Genomic DNA, 13,525 nt, shown 5'->3' on the forward strand with positions numbered 1-13,525 from the left:
TTTCGATATTTTTATGTGTCTTTTTTCCGACGGAATTCCAGACTGAAGAATGTTAGGGATATTGGTAGTGCAATATGTTTGAGATCAATGGTTACTGGTTGCTTTTAATACTTGGACAAGGAGAAGGGTAATTGGATATGGAAGTGATTTTGGTAGCATTAGTTTGTGACACGAAACTGTAATTTCTGGCAAGGATAGGATAGAGATTGTTAAAAGCTTCCGTTTGCAAATTTCGAGGCAACAGATCCTACAAGTATCAGTTTGTGATACTAAATTGCAACTTTTAGGAAGGAAGTGATCGTTAGTGTAGCTGAAGATAGTTGGATTGCTGTAGGATACTGTTGTGGGTATTAGTTTGTGGTATTTTCGTTGTTTTTGCTTATGTAAAAGTAGTTATGGCAGCTGGAAATTACTTCTTTCTGGCAAGTGTTCTTCCAATGATTCACTTGTGATCTTTTCTTAACCCTTGGAAGAGAAAGAAATAAAGGAAGTTAAACTGCTTGAAAAATAATTATTCTTGCGGTTGTTGGTCGATGATCTTTTTTTACGAGTGTTCATACAACGATTCAACAGAGCGGAACAAGCGATTGAGTCATTAGACGATAGTCGAGAGGAAGTCGGTAAATCAGGAGACCATCGAAGGACGTCTATGGCGATGGAGGAGACAGTGTGCGTGGAGGTAGACGAGCAAGGAGCCAGAATCTCCAGTAACAGGATGTAATTATGATCGGTGAGATACGTCACGCGTAACCCCCGTATTGACGTCCACAAATCACGATACACGGTCGGTATCTCGCCGGCTCCGAGCTCGAGCTTCCAACTCGGACAGCCTTAACGCGGACACTAAATCCAACATTATGTACGTGCTCTATACGAACCGATCCCCCAGTCGTACAAACCGACGTCCTGACGTCGAAAAACCTTCGAATGTTTGGTGAATGATTTTTGATACACTTTTCACGTTATATATCTTTAAAGTATGATTTCGTGTAGATTCTGTTACGAAGAATAAGAAAAGTAAGAATCAAGGAAGTTCTAAGTTCTATACTTAGTACAAGATTTTTAATTTATCAGTTAGAAAATTTATGGGCCAATGAAATTTTACGAGTTACGAACTATTCGATTATCCTAGTTTTTTTCACGATTTATGACACGTAATTTATCGGACTAATATTACCAGTTAGTAAATTATTGTGTCAAATTGCTCTGAGACTCGCTGGAAAAATTAGTAAGTGCTAATTGTCTTAGTTAATACACGTATGCTAACATTTTCTCGTTTTTCAAGATATGTTGGAGTATTAGAAAAACGAAGATGGAATAAAGAAATCGTTAAACTTTGGTTTCACTCGGTTTAGAGATGGTAGATAGAATATCTTAACTAAGTACAATGAGTATAGCAACGGTCAGTTAACGAAGATTCTGATCGGTTAACGCGACGCTACTGCATTGTACCTTTTAATTGTCAAAAACTATAGTATAACTAATAGCATAATATTTAAATGTTTGCTAGAACTCGTGAGTGGACACGGTGTCACGTAACATGGGGAAACATTAGCACTCTACTGCTCCCCGATGCATTGTTTGTAACCAAACCGCGTTCTGCGGAACGTCATAGAGACGCGGCTTAATCTAATCGAAATGCACTGGCAGCGTAATGCATCACCGCTTAATTTAACCCGTTCTGTTTAACGACTACGCTTCGTTAAAATTAGATACACTAACCACCGTTAGTCCCGAACGATACATCGTTCGGTCAAAATTATTTCGTGGAGAAATATTTAGCCAGAGGATAGACGCCGATGCATATAGCCGCGTCGATGAAAACTTTATTGGGCAAATTGAAAGTTCGAATACGAAACGTGAAATATGGTAATTAGACGGAAGTGCGGCATTGCAACGTTTTATCGGTTGACTCTCGAGAGCGGAAACCGGAATTTGTTTACCACGGGAACACGAAACAGGATAATTTCCCGTTCAAAACCTGTAATCAGAAATTAATAGGAGAAGAGGAAGCGGGAGGAGACCGGGGGCAGCGAACGTTAGCCCCTATTATTTGTGTTTCCAATTTTTCATTCTCTATAATTTATATGTTTTACGACTGTATTCTATCCTTTCCTTACGTTGGCAATTCTTTTGTAGTATTAGAAGTTACGTCTTCATACGTTAACCGCCGATATCGTTGACGATTCAAGCGAATATTCATTTTCGAATTTCTTCAACAGAAATTTTGTTTCTATCGAAAAACATTCCAATCGTTCGGGTAAGCATCTGAAAATTATTTTAGATTTCTTGGAGGTTTAGAACGACAAAGAAATTAGACTTGCATATGAACGATTTGATTTATCCGTGGAAGCTTAATTATTTAAACTGCCACTTAATGATATCGCGTATTAACCATCGTTGTATTCAGTGCGACTGTCAATTCATGCGAACGTCGTGCGAACGTCAATTCATATTAGAGGCCGAATGTGTGCAGGTCTTCACCGCGTATCCTCAAGTACCCCAGGGACCCACCATAGACTTAAACTTTTAGTTTAGTATTTTTGTAAGCGTTATCTGCTTATGGATGGTCCTTGAAACAGTCCTTAGGTTATTATACGTTCTTACTGATTACCAATACGTAACTAACGAAAAAGTTGGGTTTTCCCATAAACAATATCACCTACTAGCCACGTTGGTAGGAGGCTTCCTCCTCCTATCTTCGTTTATTAACGTGGCCTATAACCAATTGGCATCGTGGATCGTTACCCTCGCTTTTCCTAACGAAAGGTGCGAACAGCGAATCCGCGTTGTTAATTAAAAAGGGCACACCCACACCGAGCTTTCCTCCGTAACGAGACGAGAACACTTAGACAGAAAAACACTAAACCTACGAATAGTGAACATGTCTCCGATCAGTCTCGATTATTGTAAACCTGTGCTGTGTTAGTAAATAAAGTTGGTTAGAAAATAAAGACAGTAGTTGTTACGACTGAACCTTCTTGTTTTATCATCTAACCCTCAAGTTTACGTGACACGATCATCGCGAAGGATTCGATCGTCGAGAGTCGCAGAGAAATTTCCAACATTTTTATCGCAGATCAATTAAATGGAGATTAACTCGTGGAAGGAAAAATTAGAACGTATGTTTGGATTACGAACATATTTGAATGTAAGAAGTACCAACAAAACTGAAGCTAAAGATATGTACATTCTAAAACGTAAACGTTCCTTCCAAGAACGTGCAAACACTCGTGAATAACAATGTAGCAGGTCCGAACGGCAACCATATGTCGTCTCACGCATAATACAAAACCGTCCCCGGAGAGCTGGTACTCCGTCTTGACCCAATTCGTTCCGTCTGGGTAACTGACCTAGCCTAACCGCTGCTTGCTTCCCTTTTCTACCGTCTTCCACAAACCCTTCATCCTTCGTCAAAGGCGGAAATCGATCGAGCAAGTATTTCTTTAAACCCTGGCGCTTTGAATCCGGAATATTCCTTGCAAAGTTTCATTGTTATACGTTGTGTATATTTTATTGATCTATTGACAGTATTGATCTATTTACGTGCTGGAAATGATTTTATTGATATCCATGATATTTTACAAGTAAAAATTAAATCCTTCCTTCTAAGACTAAAATCACATAAATATTTCTAATTCGTCTTGCAAACTGTGTAAATGAAGATTATGAAGCGTGCGAAGGTTTCACAGTCGACGTATCAAATTGATTTTATGATTTCTTTGCGACGAGAATATTTATAGTAAAAATCTTGCGATATAAAGAAGAAACAAGAGCTGAAATCTTCTTCGAACCGCGAAAGGGTCGCGATAATTTTTCCTATTATAATAATATGTGGTTATAATAATAAATGACCGGATAACTCGAAGTTGAAAACCGTCAAGCATATTTTTAAATAATAAATAAATAAATACAGAGAACGTTCGCTCGGTACTAACGGATTCGCTAAAGGCAGTGTATAAATCGCTAATAAGATCGCTCGAGACTGACTGATAAAAACTAGTCACCTTACGATCGCGTTCGTTTATTTATACTGGTCGGGGAAGAGCCGGAAAATTTAAATTCGAATTTGTTTGACGGTTGCGCATAGCGGCGACATTGTTTTGCCCGGAGTTTATTTAATATCACATTATGTGTATTCTAACGATATTGATACTCCGAGGTAAAACAACAACATGATTCGAATTGTCCTCTAGCTCATGTGCCGCTACAAACGTATAAATAATTCCCGTACATCACGAAAACCAATTTTAACCAATCAGTCACCGTTGTCGAGTCGACAATAACCGTTTTAACGTGGCGTGAAGTCCCAAGCATAGTCAGTGACCGTACCCCACGCGAAGACAGACCACAATTCCAGCAGCCGTGATAGAAAGCCTGTCAGAAAAACGAGGAAAAGGAAACGCTGGACTTGATTGTACGAGCTCGAACGAGACACGAATAACAGCGTATGGATGCAAACCGTATAATTCGATTCGATAATTACATCAATTCGAAAGTAGGACGAAGAATCGAGCGTGTCAACTCACCGGAGGAGGCTCGAACCAGCGTCTAACCGGTGCGGCGCTACAACGATTTTCACACGATCTACAAACCGTGTTGTATGCGCGTACACGCGTACGCGCGATCGTTTACCCGCTTCGAAACGCGTTGCCCGTTAAAATTATGCGCTTACACGCTTCCGGTTCGAATTGAACGTTGTGTGGAGTTCGAGGGCGAGGAGCGAAGCTAGAAATAAACGGAAAGGGGTGTGAAGTTAGTACTCGGGGTAGAAGCGAACGATAGAACCGAGAATTACGAAAAATGGGAGACGAGAAGGTAAAATGACATAGGTGAAACGAAAGAAACGCAAACTGGAAAATACAGAGAAGAAAGAGAGGAAAATAGAAGGGAATACAATAAGGATTGGCTAATAGTATCATAAATGTTTAAAGCTACTTAAAACGTAATTGGAGTTGAACAACTGTTACTTGACTTACACTGGTCGATTCGAGTAAAATTTCTAGTTATTTAATGTTAACCTGGAATTTTCTTCCAGACAACGACGCGATTTGAAGTAATTGTAAAGGTAACAATTTTAAGGATAACGATATTGAATTAAAGCAATTGAAGCAATTAGAGTAAAAGGAATGATGGGATTGAACACTCGTATCAAACTAAATAATTAGAATCGCGTGAGGAATAACAATGAAGACTTATGTCAAAGAGATAGTCAGGATAAATGTACGAAGATGACGTTTATGTATTATTTACAAGAAGCAGTGATCGAGGAGGAAATCTAAATATCTAATCACATGTGAGAAACGATTTGAAAGACACCAGGGAGCTATCGGAGAGATAAATAAAAAATCGTTAAAAGTGTATAACGAGGGAATGGAAATTATACGAAGCGAATGAAATTAAAGAAAAAGTAGCAACGTGATAGAGTAGGTGACACACGCGAGCGAAGAGAAGCCAAGCAGGAAGAGCACAAAGGAGACAAGGAAATGAAACGGTCTAGAGTGGAATAGAACTATATGGGGTGGGAGCAAGAGAGAGGAACGAACGTTTTCGCGACAATAGGCAGGATGTGCGAAGGGTTACCATTGCAAATCACAATGGTGACCGCAAAACGCGAATGACAGGTTGAATAGACTCGGCTAGAGCAACGTGCCTCGCCGCGAGCACTATTATTACCGGCATCTTTCTCTCCTTTATTCTGTCGGTTGTGTGGGAAAACGGCGAGGGGTGAGTTCTTTAATTCGTCGGAAGAAAATAAAATAGGAGAAGAAAAGAAGAAGAGAAAAAGGAGAAATCGGAAGACGAACCGCGTGCAATATCTCTATTCGCCTACATAGAAAATTTCCCTGAACGCTCGTAGGCGGAGAACTCGAGTGTTCGATGGTTATTCAACCTGTTTCGAGGGAAATGAAATTACCGTGATCGCACAAAGCGTACAACCACGCGGAAAACTCGACCGTTTTGTTCGACATAAACGTTTGTAAATTCCTTCATTTAGTCTCTTATAGCCGCCCCGCATTCTTTTCAGTTGCTCTTTTCTTTCCTTTCTAAATTCTTCCCTGGTATAACGCGTTTTACGCATAGCGAAATATGCACTCGTATGTTACGAGGTGCATTGAGCACTACGTTTTATGATGCAGGTCACGACTGTGGGCATTGGTAACGATATTTCGATACAGGATATTAAAAATATTGGTTGGCGAGGGATTATTAACGCGAGAATCATTCTATTTATTCCGACTATCAAGAATCAGAGACGTGAAGTCGACTCGAAATCGATGCAATATCATAGAATCTGAGAGCCGATATCTACTAAGACAGATTTCGGTGTATTAATTGTTAAACGATTTCCTAGATAGGAAGGTATTCGTTTTGCCTAGTTGCATAATTGGTTAAAAACCTTTTTATTTATCAAAACGAGGACGAGATTTTAGAATGTAAAAGTTCGAAGTCCTAAATACCGTAGTAAGATTACTAAACGAATTTTATATATGTTCATAGACAGATTATTATGGCATATTTATCGCGACATTAAGTAACACGGACAATGCGGAGGTTTACGCAAGATCATCGACTTTCGGTATAAATTACCGCGACGTTTAGCTGGAATACTTCTGATGCATGCGATACATAATATCCTCTAATGTTCCACTGAGCGGTAACATCGCACCCCCAAGCGACAGTGAAATATGAGCACGCCTCTTTCTACGTGCTCACACACGACAGTGCTCTCGAAATACACAAGAGAAAGCTCAGGTGCGGCGACGCTTAATTTGAAACGTTTTCCCGGCGAAATTCGACGCTAATCACCGACTAAAAGTCCGAACGTCAGTCGGGAAAATCCTTTGTACCGTTTATTAACGCAGCGCCAGCTAATTGCACGGTGATTCTGCACTGATAAACCATTTTACTATGACTGTTGAAGATTAAATACCGTAGAATCCTTGCAAGATGACTCGAAGAATATTACCATGCGAAGCAAGTAAACGAAAATAAATCGTATTGCAAGATCTTCGAGTAGAAAACGTTGCTCCAAGTTCTTTCTTGGTGTTCAAATAAATAATCATCTCTCTTTTACTGTTATAAGTTGTATTAACGATAAGCCTGGTTTTAGAACATGTCATTCGTCATTTTGCTAACTGTTCTCTCCAAGCTTAAATCTTATATCATCGACTAATCGCTTACATCATCTTCCTGTACCACAAGTTTCACGTATGATACATCGAACTTGGAACAAGCCGCAGGACTTACGATTAGTAACATTCAATGTACTTTAAATTGAAATAAATATTTTCCTAATACCTCACATCTGTCATTCTTAATGAAACACCTTATTGGAACACACGCGTAATAGACCTACAGAATTTCAGGCATATTCTTATCAATTCTAAAATATAAATAGCTAATAAACAGAACCTCGAACACGTTTTATAATCTTCACCTTCGTTCTACCTTGTCTTATACAGATATCCCTTAAATTATCCTGTTTATTCGTTGCTGGACATCTCGCCCGAATTACAACACTTATTTCCTATATTTTATATATTCTTATTTCCTTTATTTTAAAACGAAAGAAGAACACGAGTTGGAGAAACGAAAACAACCGTTGATTCCTAAACTTTCTATGTCTCCGCTAACAAATATTCGCTAAAGATTCGAATCATCGAGCAAAAAAGGAACGGAGCACGACGCTCGACGAGCAAATGAAGTTGCTGCTCGCAACAACAATAATCACGCGGCGGTAATAAAGCGTTCTGTCGCGATAGCAGGTTCCGAGTAACTCAACCGATTCGACGAAAGGAAATTCCGCCGTGCGGAAGGCCGAATCGTCTGGTGCTGCGTGCACGAAGGTAAGCGACGACGAAAACGGATACGATAATACCTGGTCGCACGCCATCCGCTTCAACGGGGCACTATACCGTTGCCAGCGTACGTAGGCTGCACGGGAAAATAGTAAAATCTGACCTTAAAATATTCCGTGTACCGGCAGGTACTTCGCTTGATTACCCAACAACACGTGCCACGAGATATAACAGCGTCTCTATTTGTCAGCCAGACGCAATATAATGCCTGGAAATCGCCTCGTCGTTAATTCACTGTCCGCCATCACGATAATACGTTGCTTATGTACCACGTCGACGCGATATCCACCAGGTTACCCCACCGGTTCAAAATTGTTCTCTTCCATTTCACGCTGCAAACGCTGCCGGCTTGGTATACGACCTTTGATTAAACATCCTGATAACGCGTTTCGTGATTTTCGGCACTGGTCATCAACAACCTGCACGTTCATCCATAGTTTTCAAGGAAGTTTGGTATAATAGTTTGTAGTTTCGATCGTTACGATGGATTGTTTAGAAAGTTCATAATGAAATTCTACTCTGTACAACGCTGTTTCATTAGAACATTATGCATTCGTTTGTGAGTGTTTCGTCCAAGATCTGCTAGTATGGACTCTTCAGTAAGGCTCGCCTAACAGATCTATACCTTAGACACAATGAGAGAAGAGAGAAAGTGAATGTTTCGTCCAAGATCGCATTCGTTTGTATTTGAATCTTTTCAATTTTCTTCTATCTACTTCGTTGTATTATTGTATTTTATTGCCACGAAGACTATCTATTTCGAATAATTATTAGCTCTGTCAAATTTAAGTAGAATATTGTGATTGATTTTTCTATTTTCTTTTCTTATAAGCAGAAGAAGCCTTGAGGATAAAGTAGCTTTGTAAAAGTAATTTTTATTGCATAATATGCACAGTGTTTTTGTCTGATTCTTCCGCTATCTATCGAGTAGCTTCGCGAACGCTTGTCCGAACAATTTTTAATCGGTTTTAGCGTTACGATCATTCAAGTACTTTTTACTCACCTCTACGTTATTCATATCTCTTGAGCAAAAAATATTTTGCGAATAATTATCCTCCAAGTTGTTAAAGACCTGATATGTTGCGTAAACCGGTTAGAAGAATATTTTCTCAAAGAATATTGAATAAATTGAATAAAGAAATTCCGACGTCCAAAATGTCGTATATCATTGACGTTGGCCCTCTGAATTGTTTGTTAACGTGCGCGCGTAGAAAATACAAACAGCTAAGAAATTTCTTTCTGCAGAGAAAATCTCAGATATATGCGAAGAACGTGACTTTCGAGTTACAGCGTGTTTTGCTTCTGAGTGACATCGTCGCGCTACAAATACTCTACGCAAATTTTAGCTACGCTTGGTCCGAATGTATAATTTCGCGTTCATTTCGTACATAGTACGACATTACTCGGTGCGATAATAGCGATATATCTAGCATGAGTAATAACTCAGGATTAAAAGCGATTACAGCTATGATGGTGACTAATCGATGGGTGGCTGAAAACTGATCATTAACCTCCCCGTTCTGAACAGATGATTCTGCGAATAGACAGTACCGATGATTTACATCTAGCTTTTACTTCGCATCTAAATACTCCGTTTTTCGTTCGCTAGTTTTCAACTATAAACTGCAAACAAATTCTCCGTTTCCCTTTCATTTCTCACTACCAGTCGATAGAATGTTGTTACCGGGAAAAATCTGAAGAAAAGAAAGAAACGAAGTAACAATATACAATATAACGTACAGTGGCTCGTGAAAGTATTCGAATATTTGCTATGTAAAACTTTTACGAATAGATTCTGTGTGTTGTGTCATGCGTATGTATATATTGTGTTCGTATATATTTTTTTATAATATATGTATCTATACGTGTATGTACCTGCCACCACGTAAAAGTAATTCTAAGTATATATATACTAATTATAAAATTACGAACAAACCGCTTTTGTCGAGATATTTGTAATTATCGAATTTTGCAGAGATGTTTCGCCTCGATTCTTTAATTTCTGTGTTATAATTTAGATTAAGAAGATTCTTCGAAATTGAGGGGAAAATTTTTGATGTTTGCGTGCCTGGGGCAAGCAATGATTATTATTTATGAACTTATTACAATACGTACGTGTAATTAGTACTAAAATTGAAAATTATTATCGTAATATAATGAATAATTGACTGTTCAAATATGATTGTGATATAGCAGCAAGTATCTTGTAACTTCTATCTTCCAACTTGTTTCAAACTGTACCAACATAACCGTGCGACAATTGCGTTTCGTTACGAGACGAATGAAATTTCAGGTTATTTCGTGTAACGCGCATAACGATACTAATAAAGTATTTTTATAACAAGCGCGTTCAAAAGCTACCGTGAGTCACTGTAGATACTTTCGCAAGATTCACTTATTGCTCTGCTCTAATTAATTATCGACCAGCCGCGCAGCCAGCGAGACGCAACCATAATTCTCCTTCCTGCAATCACTTTTACGACCATTCTTCTGTCTCCCCCGAAACAGAAATTCTTTTCTTCGAGCCAAGCGGACTAAACGCCTTCGCGAGACGTCCAAGATTTATCTGAACTACGCTCGCAACCAGGAAGCCTCGTAAGACGAGCAATAATATCCGCTGGCTCTCCATTGAGCCGCGGGTTTGTCCAATTTCTTTTTACCGACCAGGAAAGATATTTCCGGCCAACTATTTGGCCCGCTAGACTATCTGCACGCGATATTTACACAGAAAATACATGATCAAGCTTTCTAGGTAGTCCAACTACATTATATTTGTAAAAACGAACATGTCTTTGCAGTAATGATAACGATTCGCAATAATGATCTTTGGACTATCTATGTCTATTTCAATTTTATAGACTCGACTCTGCTGTTACATGTTAGTATCTGCAAGATGAGTTTATCTTATGCAAATTGTGGAAACCAGTCGTTAGTTTGATATAAATGCAACAACATTGTGACCTGTTAGAGGGGGTACAATACCGTGCAAAAGTTACAAGTTACCTGTTGATACTGTTACAGTGAAAATTGTGTGATACATGTTACATGTAGGAACAGTTTTAATTAACATTTAGATAATAAAAAAAGATATAATATTACTAAATGGCGCAATTAAGTACAGGCTGAGTCTACATTCCGTAAACGGATAACGGACGTAAAAGGAAGTTATCTCACATTTTTAATTTTATTTTAATACCAACAGAAATTTCATATTAACAGTCCACTTTTTGTTCGAGAATTAGCCAATTTCACATAGGTATACTCAACAAATTTTTATACTCTATCTTTTTGCAAAAGAAAGCATGATATTTGACAAATTTTCCACGTATGTATCTCGCTCCTTATTCAATTGTATCTGAGTTACGGGACATTCAGTATACGTATAAGCAACATAGAAATCTACAAATCTCAAAAATATAAAATTCCGAAAATCTAAGAATTCAATGCATTGATTTAGAAATGCATTCAAGAATTGATTTAGAAATACGATAAAAATATTTCCAAAGAATATCAATCAGTCAACTTTACGACTATCACGATCATAGATAGCCCAAGACTTTTGCACGGTACTGTACTTATACACAAAGTACAGGCAAGTATATATTTCTACACTGCCGATATCGTAAAATACAACTCTATAGGGTGTGAAAAGCAGCCTGGAACCAACAACAATATTATTGCTCTGTAAGACGAGCCACTCGGAGTGGTCGTTCGGCATTTAGATAATCGGGATCGCAGGTACTTTGCAATGTGATGGCAATCGCAAATACTTGGAAACGGTTCTACGGACGATCGTTATGGAGTAGAGCGGCGTTCAAATCGAACGGTCTATGCTAATTCGTGTACTCGCGTAAAGTGTGAATTACGAGAAGGAGACATTCGTGGAATGGTAGAGCAAGTAGACTTCACGTCGACGACATTCAATGCGCACGTTCGATTCGAGAGTTAACTTTTCAAGATTTCACCGATGAATATTGGGACTTCGATAGCTACGATTTGGGAGGTCTGATACGGTTAATTTTCAACTTAGGCGATTCCAGATCGACGATCCTTAAATCGATGGACTTATTTTTCACGGTCTGTAATTTGGCGAACCCAATACCGGTGATTTCTAATCCTGTGCCCAGTAACGCTAATTTTCGATTTGGTAGGCCCAATATTATCATTTTTCGATTCGCTAGGCTCAGAATTAGCGATGTCCGACTCGGTAGCCCCAGCGTTACTAATTTCCTATTCGGAGAGCTCGGTAGGTTTAATTTCTAATTCAACGTGTCCGATGTCAAGAAGCAATATGTAAATTGTCGATTCAGTTGACTCTCAGCTGTCGCGCATTTTCCCAATTTAATGCGTTCCTGATACGTCAGACTGGCATAATGGTAGAGCATCAATGAAACGAAAAGATAAATAATTAATTTTGTTCCTTGTCGTTCACGTGCATGCACGTTAGTTCTTCTTCGAAAGTATCGAATTTCATTCGCACGTGTCCAACTTCGCAATGCTTCGATCTCACTGTTCTTAGCTTTGTCTCGCAACGAAGAGAAGAACGAAGAGAATACATAACGCGTCTTCTTCTACTACTTTTCATGTTCACGCCAAATGATATTCAGAGGTATCTGTCTAGCTGCATTCTGAAGGGATAGTGCAACGAATACATAGTTGTCGTGCAACAATTGCAAAGCAATGAACTGGCCGTCGAAGGACTCGATACAAGTGAGAATTATGTGTGTCAAATTGGCACAGGGCCCTTTTTGTAGCAAATGTCACACCTTTTGTTCGCACGTTTCACCATTAACGATACTCAAAAATACAAGTCACAAAATGTCAGATTAATTTTGTGTACAGATGGCAAAATAGCATTATCTTCAACGTCAAAAATCTGCCAAATTGACACGAGCTACGAACGACGGTTAATACTAGAACACATACCAGCTACGAACGACTTCTCAGTACATGCATCTACATGGAGTATACTTGACTAGAATTAGAAACGTATGACAGAAATTTGAATTATTTGTGTGTATATAAAAGTAAACATTAATATCACCAGAAACACTTGCACGTTTTTATTAACTGCGAGAACAAAGAATCTGATATGAATCATTCTCACTTGTTCGGTAGTTCTAGCGTTAATAAATTATTGTGCGAGAGGATCCTGGTGACCAAAAATTCTCCATCTATCCACAAAACGAAAAGAAAGTATAATACGACAGCAGGAAAGGAGGAAAAACAACACGTAGCAGACCAATATTTTCCGTTCCTTTCGCCAACTTATGACTAGCCAGCGCCAGCGTCCGGCCATCACGCTTTACAATACGGAGCCAACGCGGAACAGCAGTTGGCGCAATATGAGACACGAAGTCGAGGAGATAACAGTGATTTCATTAGCGCAAATGAACTCGCGTCACGGCACTCGGCCGCTCGTTCGTCTGATTAAAACTCATAAAACTTTTTGGCCCGAACGTTCACTCCTCCGGCTTTTCCTGCGTGTGTATGTACAGCGTACATGGTCACCATACAACCAACGATCGTCTGACGTATCGTTCAAGCGTATTACGTTGAAATAATCCGAGCACTCCTTTCCTTTTTCTTCCTCTGGGAAATTAAATTGATATACATCTGGAGATCGAGTGGCTTCCATGGGAGGGAGACAAGCTTCTCTGAAA

At 39.0% G+C, this 13,525-nt stretch overlaps 2 long non-coding RNA genes across 3 annotated transcripts in view; one reads left to right on the forward strand and one right to left on the reverse strand.

The window, feature by feature from the left end:
* LOC138180904 (uncharacterized) overlaps positions 1-13,525 on the reverse strand; it is a 122,372-nt gene that overhangs the window by 13,163 nt on the left and 95,684 nt on the right. The window lies entirely within an intron of this gene.
* Positions 2,640-6,089, forward strand: LOC138180907 (uncharacterized). Its single transcript, XR_011173401.1, has 2 exons — positions 2,640-4,945; positions 5,039-6,089. It is a non-coding gene; the product is annotated as an uncharacterized LOC138180907 (long non-coding RNA).

The sequence above is a fragment of the Bombus flavifrons genome, chromosome 6 (genome assembly GCF_040668555.2).
Source record: "Bombus flavifrons isolate JBK064 chromosome 6, iyBomFlav1_principal, whole genome shotgun sequence".
NCBI lineage: Eukaryota > Metazoa > Arthropoda > Insecta > Hymenoptera > Apidae > Bombus > Bombus flavifrons.